Source organism: Podarcis pityusensis, assembly GCF_964106645.2.
Source record: "Podarcis pityusensis genome assembly, chromosome: 10".
Lineage (NCBI taxonomy): Eukaryota > Metazoa > Chordata > Lepidosauria > Squamata > Lacertidae > Podarcis > Podarcis pityusensis.
This window is the reverse complement of record NC_138035.1, coordinates 71,487,709-71,501,787: the sequence shown is the minus strand read 5'-3', so window position 1 is coordinate 71,501,787 and position 14,079 is coordinate 71,487,709. Positions and strand designations below refer to the sequence as shown.

Sequence of the window (14,079 nt, the reverse complement as noted above, 5' to 3'; positions counted from 1 at the left end):
TATTACAATACCAACTCTGCAAATGCTCAGTTCTTGCTATTATACCCACATCTTTAGTGGTTTAGTAATACAGGCATTGTATGGCTCATTTGATAAGTAAAATTATTCTGGGTTCAAGCAGCAATAGAATCCTTTTTTAGGGGCTAAAATATCCAATCATTGTCTAACTGGTGTAAACAAAAAAATGTTTCATTATTTGGGAGGCTAAAGAATCAAGCCTTATTGCTCAGATTTTTGGATGCATTTTTTATTGGTCTAGTTGTAGTTGCTGCAAACCTTTATTTGCTACTTGGGTGCAATGCACCATCTAATGAAAAAAAGCTTTGCCATTCTGCAGTACCATTGAATCAAAATTATTATGTATTAAGAGGGGTGATTTTTCCATGCAGCCTTAACATACTAATTAAAGCATGCTATTATATAGTCTGCAGACATCCATTAATCACAGGTAGAATATTGTTAAGGGCCCACAAAGACCTGTATACACTTAAGCTGGTGTTTATGATTTCCCTGCTTAGTGCTGCACAACAAATTTAAGTGCTGTAAGAATCTTGAACTGGAACATGCAATCAAAAGGCTCTTTATTAGAGGACTGGTTTCACAATGCCATCCATTCATTACACTAAAACTACCCAGAAGTAAGCATAAGAAGAACAGAATGGAACTGTGGGCCTGTACAGTATATGTCAAGGCAGAAAGGGGGGGCTTGATTCTTGTTACTGTGAAAGAAGCTACCATGTTGGTGGTATCTCTTCTCAACCTGAACAATGTCCTGGGGACTTTTAAAGATGTGATCTTATAGGGACACCCTGGCTATGGACCTCCCTGCCAACAGTGATCGCACTGTATTAATTCCAGGCGTGGTTTAAGACCAATTTATTCTGACAGGCCTTTAGATCATTGCATTTTGCGTCAATTATCTACTTTTATTTTTAATACTCAATTTTTATTGTTGTTATTTATTTGATTTCTTACCCACTTGTCTCCATAAGGTCCCAGAATGGCTTGCAACAATTTAAAATAGAGTATTAAAAACATTTAAAGCAGAATCTCCACACTGGGCTCTCCTGAGAGGAAGGAGTAGGTTTAAGAAATATGATGAGGATATTATTTTTATCTTTATTATTCTTAGCAGTAGCAGCAGTAGGGATGGTAATTTAATATAGGATGGGGACCCGGAAACAGGCACGGTTTTAGAGGATGGGCATTATTTTCTTCCACTTTATTAGGAAGATCATGCATGCCTGTAATAATGGGAAACAGGTAGGAAAAATGTTTTGTATACCATCAGAGAAGGTGGAAGAAAAATTCCAGATGCATTCAAGAAAGACAGATGGGAAAATAAACACTTCTGAGATGCCGAAATAAACAGATTCAGACATCAGTGACACCATATGTTTGTAAATGTGGGCTTGGATGTTTGTTAACCGCAAGTGATGCCAGGTCAGAACTTTGTGGTTGCTTTTTAATTTAGGTAAGTCACTTCCATGAGCCCCAAAAGCTTTATTTCAAAAGAAACTTTTCAGTAAAGCTACTTGTTGGATAAGAGAATCTAGAGTGGTCACGTGTCCTGCTTTACAGAGGGCAGTGATCTCTCTGAAGTTCTCTCAGGGGACAGTCCCCTTTTTGTAAATGTCCTTTGTTTGAAGCCCTGTCTGCTCCATGTCTGGTTTAAAGAGAAAGACCCACTGCGGAGGGAGAACAGGAGCCTGGAAGTTGTCCATCAACAGAGAACACCTGGACAGCAGACTGACTTAGGCACATAGGTCTCCAGGTCTCCCCCACGATGATGAGATGGATTAGACCTCTGTTGAAGTTACAGTAATTATTTCTATATTGATAGCAACACATACTAATCAACATTCATAAACTTCATGCAGATAGGAGTCCTGATTCATCCTCTTTTGGGGAGAAATCTGGTGTATTCCAATTATAAAAACCTTCCTAACCAGATGCTATCTAGCACTGCTATCTTGAGTCATTAAGCGGTTAAAAAAAATATGGCAATGCAGGAACATAGGAAGCTGCCTTATACTGAGTTAGACTATTGGTCTGTTGAGCTCAGAACTGCCTTCAGTGACTGAAAGTGGGTCTCCAGGATTTCAGGCACTGGTGTCTTCCAGTTCTACCTAGAGATTCCAGGAATTGAGATGGGACCTTCTGAATGCAAAGCAGATACTCTTATCTCTGAGCTATGGTCCTTTGCCTAATTTTTCTGGCTTTTGCATTGACAGTCTTCCCCAAACCCCAAACCCCGCTCATTTCTGATTAGAACATTTCCCTTGACGATATTAACAGAGCGTTCTTTTGTTCCCATGCAAATGATAAAGCCCCAGAGTAAGCAGTAATATCACCGCAGAAGAATTAGTTCACACACTTCGTACTGTTCACCTTGTACTTGCTACAGTACCACAGTTTAACAATCAATCATTCATGGTTGGCAATGTACTAGGGCACATTTTGTTAACCAGAAAACAAACAGCCATTGTGAGCAAACTGATAAGCCATATCTAAACTGTGATGAAGTTACTGAAATCACTCTATAGTATTTAAAACGCATCTGATCAATGGCAAATATTTCATGATAAAGATTTTATTTTAACCTTTTGCATAATTTAAAGATATTGTTTAAACAGGAAAACCTGTTTTCAGGAACCTTTCACCATTAAAAAGATTACCAGTATCTACATCACAGAGTTCACATACCAATCAGATCATAGCTCAGTGATACTGGGATCACTCTGAAGCCCCTTCTGTGATTATTGGCAGGCAGGGGGTGGGAAGGATTAATACAGCGAAGGGAAAACTGTGGACTACATTTTATTTGCTCAAAAGGAGCCAACTGATTAACCAAGATGATTGAATATAAATGTTTTGAGAGGACTTCCGCTTACACAAGTAAATCCTTGTTAAATAATATACATAATATATAAATACCGTAATATAGTATGGACTATTTAAAAAGTTAGGGCATGACTTAGTGAAAGTGAAGTGCTCTTTAAAGTGAAAGAAAGTAAACTGTCCTTAATTCTGTTGAAATCAATGGGGTAGAGGGAAAATCAGCTTATTACAGTGGCAGATGTGGAGGCAAGGGCGTCCACAGGATTTTTTTTCCACAGGAGCACCAGGGAAGCAAGACAGTGTAAGGGAGGAGCTAGCTAGTTTCTTACTAGAAATGAGAAGAAGAATGTATGTTTTGCCTGATGTCTCAGGTTCAACAGATGGCGGCAACTTTCACTTTTTTCAAATTTAAAGTTGGGACTCTGGGGATTATGGTTCATATGGAGGTAAATGTCCTCCTTGGCCCCCCATAGATGTTCATGGATAGATGGCATCATTTAAAGTGAGAAATGGGGGCATGAGCTAGGCTGCCCACCCATTTCGTCCCACGCCACCATTTTGTTCTACTAACCAAGCTCATTTCTTGTATTTATTGGGATGAAATCACTGTTCGCTTGAGCAACAGACTGTTGGGGATGGGAAAAGTGGAAGACATTGGGAGATCTTAGTCCTCATCCTTCATGCACACACTTCAAGCTTTAAATCACATTTTATCCCTGCTTTGCATGTGGCAGGAATACTTAAGAACACATGTGTCTCACAGGAAGCCTCCTAGCATACCTAGCAACAGCAGGGTTCCTTGGTGGCATTTTTTGCTTTTTGTTTTCTTTGCCATTCTCCTTCTCCTTCTTTGTAAACCACTAAGAGACCATTTTGATGTTAAGCAGTCTATAAGTAGTGTGGAACTAAAATAGTTTTTCACCTTCCTTTTTTGCCTGGAGTCTCCAAAGAGACTCATAACATTTGTGCACTACCAACTATTTAATATACAGAGCAGTGAGCATTTTAGCTGCGTTTGGATGCACAATTGCCAACACACTGGTCCTTTTGGACCCGGAAGAAGGCAGAAGGGGGGGGTGGAAGGGGCTTGCTTATGCACACTACATCGATGCGTTTGGGGGCCGGGAATGGAACAAAATGGTTGCCGCCTGTTCTCTAAAAATGAAAACTGTAAATGATGTGAGAAGAGATGAGAGGAAAGGATGGGAAAGGCTGAAAAACAAAACATTTTAACTGAGCTCAACAACAAAGCACGTTCCTTTTGTCCTCTGCAAAAATCCCAGAGTGATTTATATGGATCTATTGCAGATGCATCTGATAGGTTTAAATTGGGCGAAGAAAGCATTTGCCCTACTCAAGTAATTGCAATGCCTGTTTAATGCATTTAAATGCAGTCTTGGCTTCAGAATAGTTGGCATTCCCTGGAAAGAAAGTCACAGTCCCATCTGCAGAAGTGAAACCAAAGGCATCGACTGTTTACTGGCTGTGCGAGTTAATGTTGTGCTTTGCACCTGAAGTTCTGCGTGTGAAATTTTTAACCGTTTATTAGCTTAAGCCAGCAATAAACCTAACAGATAAACACTACTGACAACCGAGACCCAGGAAGATGGAGGGAAAATGCCCAGGATTACACAAGTCGATGGAAGGAGACCTTTTCAGGCAGTAATGAATAGGAAACAGGATTAGCAACAGATGTGTATGTTTTGTCAGGCTGCCTCATGGAAAGAAAGAGAGAAAACATATATAAAGGGCATATTCTGATTTGTGTCTTAGAGGGCAACCTAACGTCAGAGAACTCATGACACACTTGTTTTTCTGCTAAGAGTCCCCAACATGGTACCCCCAGATGTTTTGGACTATAACTTCCATAATTCCTGACAACTGGTCCTGCTTGCTGAGGCTGATGGGAATTGTATTTTAAAGCAGCTGGAGAGTCCCACATTGACAACCACTATTCTTGGGCAAATTCTAGAGCACACACCTAACTGCCTCTTCATCCTTCCATCTCTCTCTCTCTCCCATAAGCTAGAGTAATGCTGATGATGGGAGGTCAGGAAGGTGCTCCTGCCCTGCCAGCCATTACTGAATGGGTCACATCTAATTTGTCCCCTTGATTGATGGATATGCTGGCTTGCACATAGTGCTTCTCAAGAATCCATTCCCTTTATGTTCTACCTTAATGTCCATGCCAGTGCATCATAAAAAAGGACTCTATATTGCATTCTTTGTGATTATTACAACCAAGGAGAGAAATAGCTTGATAATATGAGTAACTCTTATTGCTTAAAACACTGTGTATGCTAAAATAACTCGTAAGGTTTGATTTCTAAACACAGTGGCTCTTATCTGAAGCAATTTTATGCTTAATCAAAGGGTAAGAGGAGAGTAAATTCCATTTAATTTTTTTTTCTAGACCAAAGTATGGCTTTTCTGCTGCCTCTGAATAAATACGGCAAGTTTAGTTTAAACATGGTGTGAGTGATTGCAGATGGCTTATTTATTTAAATTGCTCTCTGTTCGGATGAAACCTAAACAGAAAAGCACACAAGTTATCTCTTAAATCCTAACCAATGTTTTGGCTAAACCTAAGTTGAGATATTTTTTCGGGGGAGTCAGGGGAGAGGAGAGACAACGGACTTGTGCTTCTTTCATACACAGCATGGAATAAAAGTAGTTCATTCCTTTTCAAAACTATTTGCAGGAGGTTCATGGAGGCTATAGTATTGAATGTTCTGCAATGGCAGAGGGTTGGATTGGAAGATGTTCCTTGAGGTCCCTTCTAGCTCTAGGATTCTATGGTTCTCTTTCACAGTTGTGAGGGGTAGAAGTGGCGTAATAATATGATGTCTCATTGGGATGTAGAACAGGAACCAATAAGGAGCCAATTCGCTTTAACCATGGTGCCCCTGAGCTACAGTTGTATTCTGAGTCCACTCCAAACTTTGCAAGCCAGTTGACATACTCATTTGTCATGAACACAGATCAGTACATGGAATGCTTCAAAATTATTTGCAAAAGGCAAATGGAAACTTCTTGTGCAAACAGGTATTATACGCTCCCATTCTGTGGTGCTCTGGGTGTTTATTTAGGTCAGAGGAACACCATTGTGCTTGGAAGTTTTTCAGAAACGCTCTGTTAATGCTTTGTCACAAGGCCAAACTCTATGCTGCATTAAATGTGTCATTCACCCTCACCGTCAAAAGAGATTTTGGGGCAGGAGGGTGGTTGAACAGGATCAGGACTAAAAGGGGTTAAATCACCCCTTTCAAAGGTGCAGAAAGTCTATTAATGATTGCTTTGCCAAAAAAAAGTCTTCTAATTTTTGTCTGGCTGTACTCCATCAATTAATGAGAAAAGAAATTGCTCTCAAAAATTATGAAAGAGGAGGGGGATTTTTTTTTTTTTTTTTCAAAATTCTTACGAGTGGGGAGCAGGGTGGATTTTTTTGTGCTTACCTTGAAGTGGCCAAGTTGTTTTGTGAATGTTTTTTCTTTTCATTTCACAATTCGTCTGGTGGTCTGCATTTCTGCAGCCCTCCCAGGTGCTCCTTTGCTGGACTATGCTGTGAACAAAATGATGGATAGGCTGCCTCTCAGAGCATCCCAATACCTGCAAAGGACAAGGTGGCATTTCCCTCCCCCGTTCCATGTACCAAAGTCAGCTTCAGCACTGGCAATAGGACAGCATGGCCCACCACAAATGAGGGCACAGAGGAGGCTGCCTCAGTATGCCTAATGGTAGGGCAGCCCTGACACCATGCTCCCGACAGTTGATTTTCTTTTATTATTATTTTTTACTTCTGAAGTACTGAAAGATGTGTTTTATAAAGGTCAAAGGAAGAATTCCCTTTTAAAAGAAACCCAGCAAGCACCCTAATCTCAGGTGCTTGATAGCCAGGCTCCTGGGCTTCAGTTATAGCTCAGGGGAGGATTACCTAGGCTGCACTGAGGAAATGGTTAATGGAAAGACAAACAGACCCCACCCTTCACCATCTTGCAATGATAAGAACCTTACTGTTCTATGGGATTTAGAAATCCTAACGCAGCATGCAAATGAAGCAGAAAAACAGAAGCCTCTTTTGCAACAGAAGCTTCAAGAAACAGGAAGAGAGGTTTTAGCACAGTACTGCTACGTGGGTGGCACTGTGGTCTAAACCACTGAGCCTTGGGCTTGCCGATCGGAAGGTCGGCAGTTCGAATCCCTGCGACGGGGTGAGCTCCCATTGCTCGGTCCCTGCTCCTGCCAACCTAGCAGTTTGAAAGCACGTCAAAGTGCAAGTAGATAAATAGGTACCACTCCGGTGGGAAGGTGAACGGCGTTTCTGTGCGCTGCTCTGGTTCGCCAGAAAGTGGTTTAGTCATGCTGGCCACATGACCCGGAAGCTGTACACCGGCTCCCTCGGCCAGTAAAGCGAGATGAGTGCCGCAACCCCAGGGTCATCCACCACTGGACCTAATGGTTGGGGGTCCCTCTACCTTTACCTTACTATTAATGTATTTGATAAAGAGTGTGTGATGACGGTGCTTCATCTGGCTTTATACAGGGTTGCTCAGTTTGTGCATCTTTCCTCACCAAGAAAGGAAGTTGCATTGCAGAAGGTGCAGGCATGTACACAAGAATCCCGGTTCATAAGTACCTGTTGATGGATGTGTTGAGTGGAGGGGAGGAAAGGGGCGAGGTCCTGCCACTCTAAGGTCACATTTAAAGCACTCTTAAATCACCTTAAGAGTCATGGCTTTCCCCCAAGGAATCCTGGGAACTGTAGATTGCTAAATGTGCTGGGAATTATGGCTCTGTGATGAACAAACTAGGGTTCCCAGGATTCTTGGGAGGAAGCTGTGACTGTTGAAGTCTATGTGGGGCTCTGTGATTATGTACAAGTAGAGAAGAGAGTGGCTGGAAAGGGGATGGGGAACAGTTTTTACAGTCATGTGTGAAGTTCATATTTGACCTGCACACAGGCACAAACAGAAAGTCATACTAAAACAAATGAGACTTACAAATGCATAACTGTGGGGCCGGTTAAAGCTTTGAATTGTTGTGGAGAAGTTGTGTATCCCCAGTGACTTGGAGAGCTTCAGCATTTTAACAATTTCCTGTTCCGTACATTCACTCAGCATGGGGTAGATGAACAGCTCGGTAGCAGTTAATTGAAAAAACAAAACACATCACAAAACCTTACTAGCGACCAAACCTGAAGCCAGACATGGGGGCAAAATAGCTGCTGTATCCAGTGAGAAAGGAACTTTCACTTCAGGCTCTTCAGTCCTTAACTGCATAACAGAGCAATGCAAACACCCTTCTGCTGGACTGGAGGAGGTGCTGAAATGAGTGGAGGTGTGCAGGCAGGTGGGAGGCCCAGGGGTAGGATTTGCAGTGGCAGGAGTCAGCAGAAATCCCCAAACAGGGTATCCTGAGGGTGGGGCAGTTCTGGTGCAGGGGCAGTCTGGATTCTGCTGGATCCTGAGCTAGACTTACTGCCATCCCATGAAGGCATGGGGCCTGACCCAATTGTCCTGCCCCTCCCATCTTCCACTGTGGCCTCCACGAGCTACAGAACCATGGATATGGAGATGAACCCACAATGCTGCAAAGCCCTCTGCTACCATCTGTTTGTGGGTGGCGTAGGGGAAGGTTACTCTACAGCCACAGCAGGTGCTGCAAGCTTCCAACAGCTTGACCTCACCCCCAAAGGCGGACTCCTTCGGTGTCTCCTGAGACAGATGGATCCCAACCAGGGGAAGGTTAGGATTGTGCCCTAACCACTAAATGTGTCATAAGTCTTGAGCAGTACCTAGAAAACATGAGAAAAGTTGCTCATGTCGGCTGGATCACGGTGTGGAGCAGAGCTTTCCAAACTTCCCATGTTGTTGACACACTTTTAAGTAATTCAGCTTTATTAGTTGTACCCCACACATCTTACTGGATTGCCCCAGTCACTCTGGGCATCTTCCAACATATATAAAACACAATTTTTTTAAAAAAACAACTTCCCTATACAGGATTGCCTTCAGACGGCTCGGGGGTTGGATACCTCCATACCCTCCAATATTTCTCCAATGAAAATAGGGACATCCTAAGGAAAAGTGGGACATTCCGGGATCAAATCTGGGACGTCCCTGGAAAATAGGGACCCTTGGAGGGTCTGGAGTAAGTAAGTTCCATTCAACTATAAGGGACTTACTTCTGATTTGACCTGCATAGGATTGGGCAGTTTAGCACCTAACTTTGGCTGAGTCATGATCATAGTTACAGGATGATTTAAGGAATTTGTGTAAATATTCATTCTCATTGCAGCTCTCTCTCTCTCTGTGTGTGTGAAGAATTTTTTATCTGGACACCCAAAAATGCACATTGCAAACAAACCAAAGAGATGCTTGAAAAGGTGTGTCATATCAAAGCACTTGTCCGAGACAGCAGAGATGGGGAACCTGTGCCCCCCCCCACCAGGTATTGTGGGACTTCAGCTTGCATCAGCCCCAGCTACTGTGGTATTTCACCAGAGGTGGTAGGAGGTGGAGTCCAACAACATCTGGAGGATGGTTGGATCCCTCCTCCTGTTTTATGAACAGCTCTCGTCCCCTCTCAATCCATGACAGGCATGGATTTATTGCCTTGTATTGCTGTTTAAACTTACTGCACAATAAATATTTCTATAACCATTAGAGTTAAGGAGAAAATGTTCCACATCTATGTCCCCCCAGCCTCTCCCCCACTGCCAAGGGCACCTTGAGAAAGCCCATATCCTACACTGGGACAATAAATCTTAATTCTAAACAGCATCTTGGGGAATTAAAATCCATTCCTTTGTTATACAGCAGAAGCTTTGATCATGACACCTTTTTAATTAAGCTCCAGTGTTTGTATATTTTATTGGCTAAAAAGCCAATAGAGCAATCTTTTTGTAATAAATAAGAAATAGATTTTTGGAGGGTACTCAATCTATTAAGGGGCAAAATGCTGACACGCATATTGCCACTATACGGACTCAGAGAAGTCTTTAATCAAACATGGTGTGTAACTGCAGACTCACACCCTTGCTTTCTGCTTTTTGTCTTCCTTTTTAATATATGAGTGAGTGGCCTTTTATAATTTTCTTCCCACACATATAATAAGCCTAGCTTAAGGCTTGTTTGCATGCCTACACAGGATCTTTTCCACGTCAGGAAGGATAGTAGGGATGCATATATCCCAATGTGTGTTTAAATTAGTGTGTGGCATGGATGCACGAATGCATGCAGGCTCAGTTTATGCAATCCTCCAAAGAACAAAGAATTTCATTTGAACCAACTCTTGAGTGTTTGGCTCTGAGCCACATGTTATTGCCAATTGGCAACAGAGCAGGAATAGGAAACCTTTGACCCTCAAAATGCTGTGAAGCTTTGGGTCCTCTGGCCAGGCTGGCTGGAGCTGATGGGAGTTGGAGTCCAACAACATCTAGAAGGCCAGAGGGATGCCATCAGTCAGTGGAAGAGCCCATCCTTCCATCATGCTAATAATACTGAGCAGAAAATGTTGCCTCACTTTCATGGGCCCCTTTGCAGCCCCAGTAGGGTAGTGTTTTCAGCTCAACTCTAGGACAAGGTCTAAAAATGTCCCTCTCCAATGGGACTCCTCACCGTGAGCTTTCTGGGGTGTTTTGTTTTTTTTAAAATTAAAGATGTGTGTGCAATGTCTCTCTCTTGTATTTTTTTCCTCCATGTAACATTTTTACAAATCAGTTTCATTTGTTGAGACATTAGGAAGAAACGGGGGAAAGAGGTGGGGGGGGAGATGAGTGGGGTTGAGGTTGGGTGGTGATGTTTCTATTTTACTTAATATATGTGGGGTTTTGTGTCAGTGTTGCTTGTGCGGGTTCTCTGCTGTTCACTTGTGTTCCTTTGGTGGTGAGAGAGGTTGGGGTTGGCCTAGGGTGTGGTTGTTCATTTGTGGTTGGCTGTGGTGGTCTTTGTTTTCATGTGTGAGTGGGGTGGGTGGGTGTTTTGGATCAGGCTAGCCATATTGATTTGTATGCTTCCAGCAGCCAGAAACATCATAGCCAGACACTGGAGAGACCTGTCAGGAGTAAGCATGGACCAATGGTACCAAACAGTATGGAAAAGAGCCTTACTAGAAAAATTAACCAGTAAACTTTCTGGGTATTTTTAACTGATGGTACCACTGCTGCTTGGCAGCTACAGGGATGCGTTTGGCAGCCTGGCCAGTCGCCACACTCTCTACAGGGTCTATATTTGAATGATACTGCGTAAATGGTGGGTGTGGGGGTTTTGTGTGTGTGCTAGATTGCAGTTCCACTGGAGCCCTTAAAGAAATTCATAATTTCTACATGCTCCTTTAATTAAAGCTAGCAACTTGCAAAATATTGGCCAATATAATCAATACAATCAAATAAGAATTGGCCCTATGTCTTACGTGCTTTTAGAAAAGGAATCTATCTATCTATCTATCATCTATCTATCTTCCCATCTTCCCTCTTCTGTTCTATATTACAGATAGGTAGCCGTGTTGGTCTGCCATAGTCAAAATAAAAAAATCCTTCCAGTAGCACCTTTAAGACCAACAGTTGGTCTTAAAGGGGCTACTGGAAGGATTTTTTTATTCTGTTCTATATTGGCATTTATCTTTTAAGTCTCAATTTTTTTCTGCCCAAATTTGGTTGCAGGATAATGCCTGCAAGCCTATCCTCACTGCCATGGGAGTCATTCCTATCCTTCCAGTTCAGCATGCCTCATGCAGAGAATGAACACATAGACAAATTATTTCGGTGTCTGTTGTGGCAGCAGCCAAAGCATAGCAGTGAGAATGAAATGTTTGGTACCGGTTTGGTTTACACATGGCTGTATATCATTTGAGTTCTCAATCCCGTGCCACTCAGGACTTGATCATTTGCAGCTGGCTGCATGAGCCAATTCTGCTGAGAAGTATTGTGTGTGATACAAATAGGCTATCTCTGGTGTCAGGTCTACGGTGGCTCATTCACACATGCAAGCTACTGTTGTGCTCTAAATGTGCAGATGTGAACTTGCTTGATGTAGACTCCAGATAAAACAAAAAGAATGGCGAGATGGCTAACCTTGATGAGCAATGCAGATTTCATTGTCCGCCACTTCTATTTCATCTTCTGTTTTCAACTGTTGATGTGGATCTTGATGTTATGGCAAAGCCAGTGGGCAATGGGCCAAGCTGGTGATGGTTTGTTCTTTTTTGAAGAAAACAAACACAATTAAATAACATCTGGGAGACGGAGATCAAGCCTTGTAGGGAAGGTTTATTATTTTAAAAAACCCTCTTTTTCTCAACACTAAGTTTCCAGCACAAATCCCCTCCTCTCAAGCTGCTTTTTGCTTCCAGAGAGATGTTTCAATTGGCTCCAGTAGATCTTCCTAGGGTAAAAAGCTGCTATGGGGCTTATTTGTGAGGACAATGGCATGGAGCAAAAAGATTGAACCCATACTTCCTGCTTTGTGCAAGCCTGATGACCTGTTTCCTCCCGCTGCTGGTTGCTATTTCACACCCCCACACACATCAACATGTATCCACATATTTCACACATCATATCGTTTGGCCTCAGTATAACTCCAGTTTGCCTTCAGATAATAGCTTCAGAGTGTGCTGGAGAGCAAATATTTATAATCTATTGTTATTTAAAGAAATGGGAGCACTAAGTAACTGGTTTGTTATAGATCAGATTTCTGAGTGTGGGATTGTCATTGGTATTGACTTAATCACCTCAAGACAGCCAAGACTTTATTCATTGACCTTTTTTAGGCAGAGAGAACAAAGGTAACTCTTGTAGAGAAAGGGTCAGTAGCTATTTACTGAAGGAGTACACTGGAGCCTTGTTTTGATCGGCATGCAAAAATATTACTTGCAAAAGTGCTAAGAGGCTTTACTTTCTAATGGCTCATTTAACATCTAGGCTTGAATGCTTTCCTTGGTGACATTCCCAGATTCATAAGGCATGCGACTTGGATTGTTTTTCAGGAGATCAAAGTTGCAGATCTGGCCATCACACACACACACACACACACAGAGAGAGAGAGAGAGAGAGAGAGAGAGAGTCATTACTAAAAGTTATTATTTTTAAAAAGAACATATTATTTCTAATGAAATGATAGCAGATCCTTCGACTTTGATCACTTGAACTTATGTGGAAGTAGGGGGTATTCATCGGTGAACATGGGCATGTGTGAATGAACAACCACAAATTTACCACCACTGAAAATCGTAATGCAGGAGGGGGGAACCTTTAACTTCCCAGATGTTGCTGGAGCTACAGCTTCCATTAGCTGTAGCAAGCATGGCCAATGACCAGGGATGGCCAATACCAGAGTTGTAGCTCATCCACATCTGCAAGTCAAAAGGTTCCCTACACCTGTCCTAATAAAAATTATCCTAAGGATTCTGTCATGTGGCAGTTTGCATGGTTGGCATGAAACAATATGTGGACAGAAATACAGCTCTCCTTTGAAATTACAATTCTCAGTTTTGTAGTGCAGTGCTTCAGTCAAATTATTTCCACAAAAATGCACATATTAGGGGGAACATGTCTATAAAAATGCCTGCTTTTGCAAAAATAACATGCACAAATTCTTTCTATTAAGGAAAATTGCTTGCAAAAATGTGTCTATTAGAAGAAATACACACTAAAATGCTGGTGGCTTATTTTGAAGCATTAAATCTATGTTTGATGCCAGCAGTGTTGTCCTCTAGCAATATTCATAATGTTGAGTTGTAGTAGCCCGATGGTGTGCAAAGTGAGACAATCTGAATATGATTCCTAGTTAGCAAGAAAATAAGAACATAGCTCTTAAATGTCGCTGTGCACACACAAACATATCTCTCTCTCTCTCTCTCTCTCTCTCTCTCTCTGTGTGTGTGTGTGTGTGTTTGTTCCTTTTTTAAAAAGTCAGGCACTTTTAAAATTGAAAAAAAGTTATACATGAAAGAGTTAAAACCAGTTTATACTACAATCCTGTACAAACTTATCTTGGAGCAAGTTCCAGAGAAGTCAGTAGAACTTACCTTTGAGTAGATATGCGCAGGGTTGGGTTGTTAAGAGACTGGGGAAAACATTTCTTTGTGACATAATAGTTCCCCAGAAAATAAGCCTCAGATGATTCTAGCTAATCTATATCTTAGTTATGTTAGATGAAGTTTATTTCTGTGGGCCATAATATGCAAAGTTCTCATTGATTAATTTGATATATGATGTGCTTTAGAAGGCACAGCTGTAAA

At 41.8% G+C, this 14,079-nt stretch overlaps 1 protein-coding gene across 1 annotated transcript in view; it reads left to right on the top strand.

Annotated features, from left to right (window-relative positions):
- The window catches only part of SEMA3C (semaphorin 3C), a 126,601-nt gene that overhangs the window by 41,433 nt on the left and 71,089 nt on the right, over positions 1 to 14,079 (top strand). The window lies entirely within an intron of this gene.